General features: G+C 35.3%; 1 non-coding gene across 1 annotated transcript; it reads right to left on the reverse strand.

Annotated features, from left to right (window-relative positions):
- Positions 1–1,236: 1,236 nt before the first annotated feature.
- On the reverse strand, positions 1,237–1,308 carry TRNAC-GCA (transfer RNA cysteine (anticodon GCA)). The gene has a single exon. It is a non-coding gene; the product is annotated as a tRNA-Cys (tRNA).
- Positions 1,309–16,898: the final 15,590 nt, after the last annotated feature.

The raw sequence follows: 16,898 nt of genomic DNA on the forward strand, positions 1-16,898 counted from the left end.
AAAAAGGAAGAAGAGGAAAAATTTGTAGAGAGAGGGGGGGAGAAGAAAAAAAGAGGGAGAGAAAACTTGGAGAGAGAGAGAGAGAGGTGAAGATTGGGAGGAGAGAGAGAGAGAGAGAGAGAGAGAGAGAGAGGGAAGGTTTTGAGAGACAGAGAGAGAGAGAGGGAGAGAAGTAAAGAATCTGGGGAGAGAAAAAATTTGTTGTGGAGAGAGAATGGAGAGACAAAAGATGCTTGTCAATCTACGGACTACTACCCTTGGCCTGAGATTTTGACTGGCAGGATGTGATTGGATGCCATTTTCTCTGCATCAAAAAATTTCCCCAATATGATGTTGCCCAAGGGCTCGCCAAATCATGCCAAGCAATCCTCGCTGGTCATCGCCCAAGAGCAGGGCTGGGGACCGGAGCATATGCCTCTGCCCGCATGCATACGATCCCTCCATGGCGCTACTACACAAAAACCCAAGGCTAGCTACAGCTCTCTACTTGATGGGCATAAGGCACTTGGGGGATCTTTGGGGTCCAGTAGCACATTGTTGGCGCTACCCCCATCAATCTATCTCTTCAACCCAGATGCGCCTACCGCTCAGTATCTAAGTTGATGTAATGCAGTCACTACAGAGAGGAGAAAACCGCCTACATCTCTACAGAGAGGGAAAACCGCCTACTACGACAGTAGCCAAGCCATCAGCACTCTTAAAAGACCGCCTGGCAAAGTACTTTGCTGGTGATACAGAATCACCTGCAAATTGGTTAGTGTAGTCACTGCACTCACCCTCAAGTTAATCTGGTCTAAGAGATATGATGTAGTTTTCAAGAGACATCCATGGACCATGCATGCCTAACGCTACTCTCAGCTCTATACTACCCTTGACCTTCCCCAAAACCCCATCATTGGGTTTACAAGCTCCTTCTGAGGAATCTACTGTTTATGGCCTGGCCGTGTTGCATCCCCTGTGGTGCTGTATTTACTCTCTTTACTATCATAATATGAACTTACTGCATTATTTTTATTTGAAGAAGAAATGTCAACAAATAAAAGATGCATATGAATTTCGAATATATCCTTGCATCCCCTAAAAGCCTAAACTGGCCCAGCGTTTCCCCAATACGAGGCTAAGTTTCAAGCTAGAGAACGATACTAACTCCAAGCTATAAATTGACATACATTGAACACATTCTTGTCAATGTTTAATTTTAAAAAAAATGTCGATGATATATCTTATATCTCCTCCAGGGCGCAACCGGGATTGAACCGGTGACCTATCGGACTGCAGCCGATTGCTCTACCACTGAGCTATACACCCGGATGCGACTCAAAAATTTTACTTATTATATAAAATAATGTTAGCGAGGTCCAAATTCCAATGTTCATCGCATCGTCATAAATATTAGCACTTAGTATAGACAATATGAAGTCGAGTACGATCAAAACCAGCTGAAATTAGAATTGCCACAATAGCAGTGTGAAAGCTAGTGATGCGTAGCGATTGGGAAAGCCAAGGACAAAGACAAAGCTCTAAACTAAAGAAGTGGTGAAGAGAACTCACTTTGAGTGGAATTGGAAATCGAAACCACCCAAAAATCTCAATGAAGGAAAGAAATGAATAACTGTCCCCACTTAGCTGACCTTAAGAAATGACCAAGTGCCCCCCATAAATTCATCATAGGAACTTCTTATGTAGGTGCTCACATGGGATCTTCTTTTGTCTTTATTGCATATGTGAACGCTCCAAAGCAGGCATGCATTGTGAGCAAAATTTAGTAGAACTAGAACACTCCAAAAAAAAGATATCGTGGACTAGGTTAATGATTCATTTCATAGACATGAACTTGTTGTGAGAATATCATAATGATGATATTCCTTGCCATACATATTTAATGATATGTGTGAAGGCATTTGTAATTCAATTTCCAGTACTAACCTTGTGCTCTATTTTTTTCATGCTTTTGAGAGTTCAAGAATTTCCTTCTCAATGGAAAGGCAAGGAGGAGGAAAGGAAATTCCAATGAGAAAATAAAAACATTGATGGTAGATCTACATCAAGTTGATATCAAATGTATATTATAATAAAGTATATTAATTTCACTTATCTATGTTTGTGTGTTTTTTTTAAATAATGCGATAACTTTGTATTTCAAAAGTAGTAAAAAAGATTACAACATCACTATGGATGCACCATGGCTAAAACAAGCTCTTCAAAAAAAGCCTGTAGATCCAAAAATGGGAGTTTAGATGGGCCAAAATGGCTACAAGTTCATATTTCAAAGTGATAGTGAGCTAAGAGCTACCAAGAGTTGGAGATCTTTTGAAAACTACATCATTCCTCTTGGTCCATATTAACTTAAGAGTGACAGCACTAGTCAAGTTGATATGTTACCAGCTCACAATGTCAAAGGTGTCCTTGTATCCTAAGAAGGCCACTATGAATCCAAAGGAGGCCTTGAGGTTGGCTCCATCTAGCCACTTCTTGAGTGCTCTCCAGAGAAGGGGGATGTGCATACAATCCCAAAACAAATGCTTATCTATTTATTTGCTTCTTCCACAAAAAGGGCACATAGGAAGATGGGCATCCTTGAAGGCAGACATGCCCGCAAAGGAAGTTTCTTGCTTATGAGTCTCCACTGGAAGAAGTTTAATCTAAAGGATGGAGTAGCCTTCCATACCTATTTAAGTCTTCTTTTCCATGTTGTCGGCCTCGCTCTTAGGCATTCCTTCCTCCATTTCGAAGTGAGGTTCATTGAGATGGCATGGTTGGAGCTCTTAAAGTCTTTTGTTCTTGAGCAATCAAGGAGGAGCTTGCCAACAGGGCTTTTGAGATTGCTTATGAGTAGGAGAGGCACGCCCACCACTTAAGTTGGCCAGTCACCTCATGTGCTATTTTCGGATAATAGAGAGACATGATAAAGAAGAAAAGAGGACATAGAAAGGCAAAGATTAGTACATACAAAATTGGCTCATGAGACAAATCATGGTTAAGCATATCGAATCCATTGTTGATATTGACAAAATATTTTTATTGATTCAAGTGCATCACTCTCTTGGTATGTCTATATTTGACATGGGTGGCTCTATTTTCCACTCTCACTCTCTATCTCTTGCATGCTTCACTTATTCTACCATGAATGTAAGAAAACATGATAATAAAAGAAGAGTATGTGAGAATCCTCACTACTATGTTCTCTTCTTAATTGTAGTCCGTATTCTAAAGGTGAAGCCTCATACATACTTGACTCAAGGTAGGTGAGTAATTAAAGCTCCTCTCGCTTCTTCTCATCCTCAATTCATTCTATCATGCTCTTGCAAGAAGAAGAAGAAGAAGAAGAAGAAGAAGGATGAAAGTAAGAATGATGGCAGTGGATTCCTCTCCCACTTTTGCATGCTCTCTACCTCACTCTCTCAAGATTTCTCTCTCTTCAACTGTGGATTTGGGAACAAGGAGAATAAAATAAGAGAAGGAGGCACCTCTAAAGTTTAAATAGCCAAGAATAAGCCTATTTTCATATTTTGAACTTTAAATACATTGGGTTATACAAACTGTTAGAATATCAAGCTCCCGTTACTCTTCAATCAGTCTATCTAAATTTGTGTGATCGTGGATACAGTTGTACACGTGTGTGACATTCAATAAGTCAGTGTAGTCAGTGACTTAACCACAGTTAGTCTTAGTTAGGCATACCTATGTGTGTAAGTCTCTTTCAGTTAGTATGATGGAAGAATAATGGAAGAAGAACAACAATGAAATGAGGCTCATCTTCCACTCCACTTTGTCTCTCTCCCTCTCTTCTAACATGGTATCAGAGCTTAAACGCCTGAAGCCTGGAGGCTTGGCAGTGGCCATTTGACATCAAGACATCAGATCTGAAGAAAACATCATCAAAGAAGACTGTGCCTGCAGCCCGTTTTTTTGCAAAAGCTATATCTTGCTACATAAATGGTTTTTGGAGAAACGGTTCGCCAATCTTGACCATTTCAACATGGTCTACAACTTTGCAAAAGAAATTAGTTTCAAATTTCTCACAGATTTTGAGATATCCAACACAGACTTGTGCAGACTGGTTGTTTACTACAGTAGTAAACAACAGGTGATTCTAGGGCACTAGTGGCTTTCATCCTAACAATGTATATGCCCTTATTATCATGCATTTGAGCATGATATTGGAGTGTTAAATGCTCAATTTTGGAGCTTATTTGCAGGCTGGAAACATTGAATTGGTTGTTGTCCTGAATTTGGAAACAATATATCTACATGGTTAAAGTATCTGTGATGCTTATTTACTACTGAAAAATGCTTGGATCATACCACTTGAGTGGTAGATGCTTTTTGGGATATTGTGAGTGTTGAAAGTCCAAATTGTGGACTGATTTGTTACTGGTTATACCAAGGTATTGATTGCTTATTGTCTGCAGGAATGATACCTATCATCTTCACTTGGCATACATGCAATATGTTCTGACCAGTTGGACATGTATCAACTCCTGCATAGAATGGCAATTGAATGAGATGTTTTGGGGCTGTTTTGAGGTTTGAATACTCTTGTTTTAACAAAGAAAATACTACAAGTTATAGCAGTGGGATGGTTGTATTTGGTAATACTACTTGCATACATTACAAACATTGATACTTGTATGGACATAGTTTGTTGCTAGGATGTTTTGCCACTACCATAGAATGTTTTGAACCGATTTGAGCTTGGTTTATGCTCGATTGATTGTGTTTTCTCATTGTTGGAATATAGTTTACAGCAAGCAGGTTATCAAGAAAACTGTCCTGAATTGCAAGAAACTGTCCTGAATAGTAGGAAATTGGTCCTGAACTATAAGAAAAGGAGTCAAATACTTACAGGTTGTATACATCACTGAATACATGAGCTGCAACTATGGCAAATGCTCAAGGCACTGACAATATCGCTCAAATTGTGGGAGAAAAGATGGACAACAAAATCTTTGCTTTATGGAAGTTCTGTATGAAGAATTTTTTGGTTCGCAGAGGTTATTGGGACTTATGTACAAGTGAACTTGAAATACATGAAAGGAATCCGACAAATGATCAGAAAAGGGCTCATAAGCTATGGACTGAGAGAACATGCAATGTGTTACATTGGTTTTCCTTATGTATATCAGATGCTATGGTTATACAGATTACTGGATGCAGTTCTCCAAAGGATGCATGAGACATACTCATGAAGAATTATGGAAATGTAACACATGCAAGAAATATTCAGCTAAAGCAACAGTTCAATAACATGTCTAGGAATGGCAGAAGCATTCAGGCCTACACTACAGAGATAAAGAACATAGCGGATCAGCTTGGCACCATTGGATCGTCAATGTGTAAGGATGATATGATTGCGGTGACATTGAATGGACTTGACAAAAAGTATAAAGCATTTGATACGTCTATTTTTGTGAGAGTTGAATCCCCTGATTGGGATAAGCTAATTGCTTTGCTGCTGCATGAGGAAGTTAAGCTTGGGCTGAATACAGGTTCTAGTACGTCTCAAAGCAGAGACACTGTTCTTTACTCTAGCCAGCGTGTTACGACAAAGGCGGTGGTTCTTTTTGAGGTCGAGGCGACACTCAAAATGCATATGGACAGCATCAGTAGAATGCTTGGCATGGCACAAATACACATGACCAGCATGGATCTGGCGGCTTTAGAGGCAAGGGGAGATCACCCCATGGTAGAGGTAGTGGATCTAGTTTATGACAGTCAAATGATCATTCAAACAGAGATAAGGACTATCATTACTACGACAGATATGGACACATTGCAAAGGATTTTTACAAGCAGGAGGGAGATATGAAGGCAAAGGATACACAGCATGGGCACTATGTATCTTCTAGCGGTGCTCATGATGAGCAGGTTGACAGATTGTTTGCCATCATGCAGCATGTGTCTAAGAATCCATCTAGGCAAAACAGAGATGAGAGATGGTACATTGATTCAGGAGCTTTAAATCATATGATACTCCATGGAGAATGGTTTGATGAGATGGTTGTAGATTCACATGATTATGTGTGTACTGGGGAGGACACCCAACATGACATTCAGCACACAGGAATTATTTCATTGTTGATGCTCTGATGGCAAGAAAAAGAGCATGCATGATGTACTACATGTACCTAAAATAACCAAGAATCTTTTGTTAGTTGGACATATGGCAAAACAGAATCTGTAGGTGAGATTTAATAGAGATGGATGCTTTGTTGAAAAATATGGTAATGGCTACAAATTGATTGCTAGAGGCTGAAGAGATGGCAAAAATTTTACTCTTGATGTGTCGATTCCAGAATTGAAAGCAACCATGTTTGCAAATGATGATGGTGTTATACAGGATGTTGAGATATGGCATAAGCGGATTGGCCATGTGAATGTACAAAAGTTGAAATCTATGCAGCTGAAGGACATTGTGCTTGGACTGCCTAAGTTCAAGTATCATGACTTTGGACATTTGTGTGATACATGTCAGTTTGGAAAGCAATCATGGTTTCCATTTATGAGACATATACGGAATAGCTCATGACCCTTGCAGTTGGTACTTTCAGACGTATGGGGTCCGTCCCATAATGCTTCATTTGGTGGTGCTCGTTACTATGTATCGTTCATTGATGATTTCAGCCAGGTATACTTGGCTTTACATACAAAAACATAAGGATTTTTGTTTGATGCATTCAAGGATTTCAAGAAGCATGCTGAAAATGAGTTGAGCTGTAAAATTTCATGTCTTAGATCAGATGGGGGTGGAGAATGTATCTCTAATTACTTTGACACGTACCTTGCTAAACACGGGATCATAAGACAATTAACTTGCAGCTATACACCGCAGCAAAATGGTGTAGCAAAAAGGAAAAATAGGGTACTTATGGAATTGGCCAGAGCTATGGTGAATGAGAAGAGTTTGCCAAATGGTTATTGGGCTGAAGCAGTAGTGACCGCTGTCTATGTGATGAATAGAACTCCTACAATAGGGATCCATGATGTAACTCCATATGAGAGGTTGTATGGTCATAAGTTTGACATTTCACACTTGAAGGTATTTGGCAGCATTGCATATGTGCATGTTCCTGATGAAAAGAGGAAGAAATTGGATCCTAAAGCTGTCAAGAGTGTGTTCCTTGGTTATGCACAAGACCGAAAATCTTACAAGTGTTATGTATTATCTACACATGAGACATTGATTAGCAAAGATGTTGTTTTTGATGAGCTGGCATCATGGTATGGTAATCCTATTGTAGTGGCTACGAATGGATCAGCCAGCACTAGTAATGCTGAAAATACACCTACAGTGAGTACATCTATGAGTGGTCCTACAGGTGATGGATCACCTACAATAAGTCCTTGGTCAGGACGCTTACGAAGTCGTACTCCTATGTCCACTGACACGGATATGTCTGTGAGGGGGAGATTGGATAAGGGAAAAGAAAATATGCTTGAGGATGTGACAGGTCCACTTACAGTGGGTTATGAGTCGTCCAACAGTGATAGCTTGGATAGTGAGTTGGGCATTCCGTCTATTATGATGCTTGGAGCAAGGCAGAGTCGTTATGTACCGCCTCATGAGAGGCAAGCTCAGAGTGAGCCATAGTAATGGAGATCTGAGAGAGTTAGAAAACCAATTGACATGTTTACATATACTAGTTATTCAATCTGCCATTATGCATATATTGCTAGTGTGACAGGTTACAAAGAACCTACAAAGTTTGATGATGCAGTGATAACTAGTGTGCTGCCATGGATAAGGAGTATGCAGCCCTGGCTGAAAATGAGACATAGGAATTGGTTGAGTTGCCTGAAGATAAAGTCCCCATTGGCTGCAAATGGGTGTACAAGGTTAAGTGCACGTTGGATGGTTCGTTAGAATGCTATAAGGCCAGGTTGGTTGCACTTTCAACCCGGTGGCTAAAATGGCAGGAAATTATAGCAAATGGACATCAAGAATGCTTTCTTGAACGGTGATTTGGTTGAGAAAGTATATATGGAGCAGCCTAACTATGTTCACCCAGACTTTCCTACACATGTATGTAAGCTAAAAAAGGCTTTATATAGGCTAAAATAGGCACCTAGAGCATGGAATGCTCGGATCAGCAGTTATTTACAGCAACATGGATTTAGATTGGGTGATGCAGATCACAGTCTATTTACAAAGAAGACAGATTATGGATGTGTGTTTCTAGTGGTTTACGTAGATGATCTTATTATCACTAGAGATGATAAAGAGGGCATTGCTGAAATTAAATCATGTTTACAAGCTGAATTCAGAGTCAAAGACCTTGGTGAGCTGAAGTATTTTCTTGGGATTGAGGTAATCTCTACGCCTCAAGGTGTATGGCTGCTACAAAAGCAGTATGCTCATGACATGTTACAAAAGTATGGTATGGTTGAATGCAAGCCTATGGAGACACCTCTTGATCAGAATGTCAAGCTGCAGATTGATGTTGGGAATGACATAGAGAATGTGACCATGTATCGACAGATGGTGGGCAGCTTGATATACTTGACTATTACCCGTCCTGACTTATGTTATGCAATGGGGTTGATTAGTCAGTTCATGCAGAAGCCTTGCAAACCACATTTAGATGCAGTCATGAGGATCATGAGATATGTAAAGGGTACTACACAGATTATGGGTTGTTTTATCCATATGGAAAATCCCTTGACTTGACAGGGTTTACTGATGCTGATTGGGCTAGTTGTGCCTATGACAAGAGGTCAGCCAGTGGTTGTGCATTTGGTTGGGGCAACAGTATGATCAGTTGGCAGAGTAAGAAACAGCCTATTGTTGCATTGTCTAGTACAGAAGCTAAGTACATAGAGGAGCTGCCTTAGCGACTTGCGAAGTAGTTTGGTTGATGAAACTGCTGAAAGACTTGGGAATATAGCTGGAAAGCAGAGTGAGATTGCATTGTGATAACCTCAGCAGTGTTATGTTGGCTAGCAATCCTGTCTACCATGCTAGGTCCAAACATATTGAGGTTCACTACCATTTCATCATAGAAATGGTTCTTACAGGGCAGATTGACTTGATTCATGTGAAGACTGAAGACCAAGTAGCATATATATATTTACCAAGTCTCTTAGTAAAGAAAAGTTCATATATTTCAAACAGCTACTTGGAGTTTATCAGATGGTTTGAGCTTGAGGGGGAGTGTTAGAATATCAAGCTCCTCTTACTCTTCAGTCAGTCTATCTTTATATGTGTGACCGACATTAGCTAGATACATTTGTACACATGTGTGACACTCAATAAGTCGGTGTAGTCAGTGACTTAGCCACAGTTAGTCTTGGTTAGTCATACCTATGTATGTAAGTCTCTTTCAGTTAGTATGATGGAAGAATAATGGAAGAAGAACAACAATGAGTTGAGGCTCATCTTCTGCTCCACTCTGTCTCTCTCCCTCTCTTCCAACACAAACGGGCACCCATAATCATTTTCTATATTACCTTGCCTACTACAATGCCATAAACCTTTGCACTTGTTTTTTTACATGATTTAGATTAGAGTGCATAGTATCCCAACATTCAAAACTTTTCTACAGTTTAAATAGCTTTTATAGTGTTTTTGAGAGTGAGTCCAATGCTTTGATTTTGCTTTAAATGTTTAGATTTAGAATGCATGGCTAACCTACCATTTATAGAATTTTGTCATTTAGATTTAGATTGCATAGTTATCCTAGCATTTTTAGATTTATTTGTAGTTTAAATAAATCATGTGAGAAATTCAATGTATATACGCTCGGGGAAGTTACTATATGTATATCCTCTACATCATGTGCTTTCAAAGGCTATTTATAAATATCCTTATCTGTGAATTTTTCATGAATAAAACATAACCCTTTTTTATTCAATCTATAAGTAACCCCTTTATATTACACCATTCTGTATGTAAAACATGTATAAAAATGATATTTTAGAAATACCTTATTTTCAACCCACGTGATGCACACATATATTCATGAGTAAATTACCCAATTATATACGAAACAATAGTTTTTATTCACAAATTACTATATGTTACATGGGAGTGAGCATGGTGCTTTGATGTGATATTAGATATCCTCTATCTATTGTGGGATTCATCAGAACCACCTCCATGGAATCTAAAAATTAATTATGGAACTCTATTTTTGGATATGTCAAAGCCTAAAATAACTCTAAAATATATTTTGTTATCTTTTAGTTCATGATAGAATATCTCTACCTTTTCTTAACTATTCCAATGTCTAGTTATTATTTTTAACACTTATTATTTTTAGCAACCTATTTTTACCATCTCCCAAAAATGATGTTTCTGGTAGATCATGGTGCTTTTAGTAGCTTCATTATTAATTTTTTCTTCAACTATTATATTTAGCTATCGCTATATTTAATAGTTGATAGTTTAATGTGTTTGAGTTCTTTCTTTATTTTTTTGTTTTCTTTGCATCTTCCCTCTTAGTTTTGGTTGCTTTTTTTTCACTTTTGCAAAAGCTATTATTATTTTTTACTTTTTCTAAAACTATTATTTTAGAAAATATTACTTCTTTATACTTGTTAAAATTGGTTAACATTTTCTCCCTTTTATATGAGCAGTGCCCTCACTCTCTTCTTCATCAAAGATAGTATGTAGTGTTGATGGCCTTCATCATATCATGGGCAAAATTTTTGAAAAAATAGAAGTTAAACAAATTGTAAAGGAGAAGAGAACTCCATAAAACTTGTACAATACAAGATTGGGTACAATCTCCCCCCATATTGCATGAGTAAGCTCTTCCCCCATGCATGTATTTATTGATTGTATAATTAAGCTTTTGTGCTCAAAATACATTGAATGCACCTTTTTGTGTTATTGCTTTTAACACAATAGATCTAATACAACTTGTTTTGAATAGCTTTACATTCAACTCACTATGAAAATACAATTAACATGATTCTATGCAAAAGAGAAGAGAACTCCATAAAAATTACATGAAAGAAGATTTGGCACAATCTTCCCCCATCCATGGGTGAGTGCATCCCCAGTTACATACATTTATTGATTATATTAAGCTTTTGTACTCAAACTACATTCAAGGCATCTTTTTGTGTTCTTGATTTTCTTTTCTTACACAACTTTGTTTTAGCACAATAAATCTAATGCAACCTATTCTAAATAGCTTTATATCAAAAATAATATTTTAATATATTTAAACTTTTATGATGAATACATCCAAAATAAATCAATTACACATATACACATGCAAAGTCCTTGCGCTTATGACTAGCTATAAAAACATTATTTTTTATAATATGTGATATTTAATTTTTAATATAGTTTTATGCTATAAAGTGCATAATTTCCGTGCATTAAATTATGCACCCTAAAATAGTAATTTCACATAACTTCATCTAATAATTTGCTCAACACAATAAAAACACATGTGTGTCCTTCTATCTATTTGCTAGGCATAATGGAACAAATATCACACATACATCTTGTGCGATAAGTCATAAATCATGCAATAAATAAATAAAATTCACAATAAATAAAATAAAATTAACATATTTTCATATTGAGTTTTAATAAAATATTATGATTAATATCATTTCATAACATTTACATACATCTTTTTGTATTATTACTTTTTTTTCTTACATGACTTGCTTTTAGCATAATAAATCTAACATAACCCATTCTAAATAGCTTCACATCCAAAATAATATTTCTAAGTTTTTATAATAAATGTATCCTAATAAATCAATTCCACACTTGTGTATACAAAGTCCTTGTACTTATAAGTGCCTACCAAAATATAACATTTTAATGTTATATAGCATATAATTTTCAATATTATTTCCATTCTATAAAGTGTATAATTTTCACACATTAAAATATGTATCCCAAAATATTAACTCCAAAACACTCTGTCTAATAATCTACTCACCACAATACAAAGCACATTAGTATCCTTCCCTCTATTTTCCAAGCATAATACGATTGGTATCACATGTGTGCCTTATGCGATAAGTCATGGATCATATGATAAATAGATAAAATCTACAATAAATAAAATTAAATCAACTTTCATAGTGATTTTTGATAGAATATTGTGATTTAAATAGTTTTATAATATTCATAATAAATAAAATAGAATCAACTTATTTCTTGTGGATATTGTTTATTTACTACATGATTCATGACTTGTCCTATAAGATGAACATATGATACTAGTCATATTATACCTAGTAGATAGATAGAAGGATGCTAATGTGTTTTGTATTCTTGTTTTTTCTTTTTTGTATACATGCAAAGTCCTTCACTTGTGAGCACCTTGAAATATATAATATTTTTACATTGTGTAGCATATATTGCTAAGGTAAAGTCCATTTTAAAACCTAGGTTTTTAAACAATGCTACCCAAAAATGATTACAAAATCAACCATCACAATTAAAAATTATGACCATTGAAAACCCATGATGAGAAAATACAGTGCTAATGAAAAGCTTATCAACTTATGGAGCAAACAAAGTCTTTTTGCAAGGAATAAAACAAGCATATTTACTAAACCTATCCAAAATTATCTAAATCATGTCATGTTGTGTACACATTATGGGAAGACCAGTAATAAAATCCGTTGAAAGTTGTTTCTATGGTCCATTAGGTATTGGCAGAAGCATAAGCAAACTAGTGGCATTTTATGTATTAATAAACAATGCATTCAAACACAAATTTTACAATACCATGCTTTATTGCAAGCCAATAAAAATATCATTTGCATGGAACTATTATAGATTGAACTCCTCTATATCCCATTTAAGGAAATATATGCATTTCAATCACAGCAATATTTTTAAATGATACAATAATACACAACTTTCTATGGTAATACAAAAAGCATTCAAATACAAGTAGTTATCAAAAACAATGGTATTAGTATTCTAAAATATTTCTCAAATTAAAAAACACACGATTTAAAACATAGGTTGGAATCATTTCTTCAAAGTTTGAACTTCAATAGTGGAAAAATGATTCAGATACATAGTTTTAATGTTATCAAAACCAAGCAAATAATTAGATACAATGTTTTTCATTGGCATACAACTCAATGTAGTTGCAACTACATTAATATGAAAAGACTGATATTTTATCATTAGATTCAAATTTTGAGTGAAAGGAGCCCATTTAATGTGTCAATCAAAAAATGAGATTAATTCAATAAATATTTTATGGCTTGTTGATCAATTTTTATGAGAATCTCAAACACCATAAGGTAATGTTTTCAAATATCAAATGCATGAAGTACATCTAGTAATTTTTTATCATAACTTTTATATTTTTATTCACAAGGTTTTAGTTTGGGACTTTCATAGGCAATAGAATGATCATTCTACATTAAAATTGTGCCTATACCTAAATTGCTGGCATCAATGTGAGTACAAGAAAGAAAGGCTAGGAAAATTTAGGAAATTAAAGGATACTTGCATGGATCAAAAGATATTTCAAAGTGTCAAAGAATTTTTGTTGAGTAGGGCTCAAATGAAAAACAATGTTTATATGCAACATATTCAAAGGCAAAGCAATTTTTAAAAAAATCTGACAACTTACGATAAAACGTTGCTAATCAAGCAAAGATCAAACTTCATGCACACTTTTAGGACTAGGCCAGTCTTTTATAGTTTGAATTTTCCTAGGGTCAACTATGATACCTTCAGTAGAAACAATGTGTCCCAAATATTCAATTTGAGTTTAAAAGAACGAGCTCTTATCAAGATTTGCATGCAAATGGTTTTTATGTTGTAAATCAAACACAATACTAAGATATTTCTTATGTTCCTCTTCTAATTTACTCAACACAAGTATATCATCAAAGAAAACAATTACAAGACCTTGATAATCTTAAAAATATATATTCCTTATCTATGCAAATGTGGCCGGCACATTAATAAAGCCAATGTACATAACTATATATTCATAGTGACCAAATTGTGCTTGAAAGGTAGCATTAAATATGTCAACCGAATTCCATACGATTTTGATGATATCATGATTTGAGATCTATCTTGCTAAAAATTTTGGCTTCCATAAGTTTATCAAGCACATCATCAACTCTTTAAATAGGGTGTCAATTTTTAACAATTACTCTGATTAATGCTCTATAATCAATGCACCTCCAATATATTTTATTTTTCCTTTCTATTGATAAAATAAGCACACCAAAAGAAGAAAACTTGAGATGAATCAAACCCTTATTTAACAATCTAGTTACCTATTTTTGGATTTCTTTTGTATGCAAAGGACTATGCCTATATGAAGCTTTATGTGATGGAGAAACCCCAAGAAAAAGTTCAATTTTATGATCTAATTTTCCTCAAGATGGTGGCAATTTAGGTGGATAATCATCCACAAAACAATACTTTAATGAATCTAAGAAGCTTTTTGTGTAGGTATCAATGCTGCAAAAGATCCAAAATTTTGTAATTCGATCACAAAAATCATATAGGAATATTGGTGCTTTCTAAGTGCTCTCTTAGCTTGTGCATGACTAAATAGTGAAAAATTAAGTCTCTAAGGTCACTAGTTAAAGAACTTGTTTACTTTTGGAATTCAAAGTTATAATGTGGACATAAAAATCAATGACAAGATTAAATTGATCTCTTAAAGGCATACCAAGGGTAATGCCTACTGATGATTTGAGAGGTGCAACTAAAAATTCATGTTTATTTTTGTATGTACCCATAGAAATTAAGTGCTCTCTTAGCTTGTGTATGACTAAATAGTGGAAAAATTTAAGTCTCAAGGTCATCAATTAAAGATCTTGTTTACCCTTGGAATTCAAGAGTTATTGTGTGAACATGAAAAGCAGTGACAAGATTAAATTGATGTCTAAAAGGCATACCAAGAGTAATGTCTACAGACGATGGAGAGGTGCAACTAAAAAATCATGTTTCTTTTTGTATGTACCCATGGAAATTTCTAGCCCTTTGATTTTTCATATTCCATTATATCTAATGTCTTGAAATGCATATTTGACCATGTTAAATAAAGGAGTAGATCTCTAGTTACAATCACCTAACCAATTTTTTCGAAATAAAATCATGACTACCATTGTCATGCAGGATAGTAACACCCGAATCATTCATAGAACCTTTCATCTTCATCAATAAAGCATGTAAAGAAATAGGCATACCTAGCTTTTCTTTAGGCATTGCGTCTTACTACAATGTATCAATAGTCCAATCAAGAGTGTAGTAAGGTACCTCCTCGATGTTGTGCAACTAGGTTGTGTTCTAATTATGATTTGGGTGGAAGTTGAGCTTGATAATCTATTTGAAAATGTCAAGGTTTTTTGCAACATCATGTGAACTTGAATCTTTTATTTTGAATATTAAGATTCATAATCTGCGACTTTATCTTCTTGTTCAAATTGTTGTTTTCATACCTTTGCAAGTTTTGCTTCTTGCTTGGAAATTGAAAGACAAGTTTGAGCAAAGAATAATTAGGATGATAAGGCTAAAAAGGTTTCTTCTAGATGTAGTTATTGTTGAAAGATAAGAAGAAAATATATCATTGACTTGCGAAGCATCTTGACAATGGTTTTTTTTTTTTTTTTTTTTTTGCCTTTGTGTGAGCATAAGAAATAGCATCATGAAGTGAAGTAGGTTTAGGAGAATTCAATTTAGTTTGGATACCAGATTGAAGATCATCTTCATATTTACATTGCAACATGCTCTCGAGAACATCCTCAAGCATGTCCACCAACAAAAGTATTTGCCAAGTTCTTTCCATGTAGATAGCCACATTATCACTTTCTTACCAATATAAATTTGACCAATTATGCCTTGCTCGAAGATGAAATTGAGTCGAAAGGAAAGATTCTTTAACTTTTTCTTGAAAATTAGAGCACATCTTCGATGAGTTATGGCAAAGAATGTTCCACCAAAGTGATGCTTTATCCATCAAATAATTGGTTATGCACTTGATTTTATCTTCCTTAAAAAAAGTTTCTTTGTCAAAATAATCATCAAATTGAGTCAACCAAGACAAAATAATTTGTCCATCCTTTTTTCCATCAAATTTAGAACATTGAAAAGACTTACGACTTATTATTTGGTCCTTGGTTTATTACGCATTGAAAATACCTTTCAAAATCCAATCAATATGATCGTCTTCATTGTGAGTGGTAGAATTATATTGAAGAAGGTTGATTTTTTGCTATGTTGAAGAAAGTAATTTTTAGAAGATATGATTCCATATTTATACATACTTCATCCATGTTTAAATGTCCCAATATGGTAGAAAATATTTAGCAAGCTGAAACAACCCTTTAAAAATCCTACAAATTATAATCTACTATGTGAACAAGGTCTAATTGTTGGATAATATATGCACTTCCCTGTGTAGGAATAGGAGATTTGGCAAACTTTCCTAGTTGATAAATAAGTCTAAACCTATCTTGCATAGAAATAGGAGGTTGCAACAATGGTTGAAAATACACACTAGGTTTCCCCCACAAAAATATCCTTCTATGAAAAAGGGATAATTTAGAAAGGGGCTTTAGCGTAATCTATTCCCTTGGTCTTGAAGTTAAAACCACTTAGTCTCCGCCAATACCACTATCAAAGTGGGCTTACAATAGCTTCTTATGGTTTTTGGAGAGAGATGGAAAAGAAAGAAACTTTAGTAAGTTTTTGAAAGTCTTCTTCAACCTTTGCTTCTTGGAAACAAAAAAAGTCCTTGAAAAATCCAAACTTTAGGCTAGAACCCACTATGTAAAGCCTTCAACCACTGGATAATAGAGCAATTTTGGATGTGGATGATGTTGAATTTTTCAATATGGATTTATCCCTTCTCTATGATGTTGACATGTCAAGCAATCACTATACTCTGATACTAATGTTGCTAGCCTTTATCATTCAATAGGCAAGAATTGAAAGA

The sequence above is a fragment of the Lygodium microphyllum genome, chromosome 15, assembly GCF_053477565.2.
Source record: "Lygodium microphyllum isolate KBCC chromosome 15, Lygodium_microphyllum_v1.1.10, whole genome shotgun sequence".
Classification (NCBI taxonomy): domain Eukaryota; kingdom Viridiplantae; phylum Streptophyta; class Polypodiopsida; order Schizaeales; family Lygodiaceae; genus Lygodium; species Lygodium microphyllum.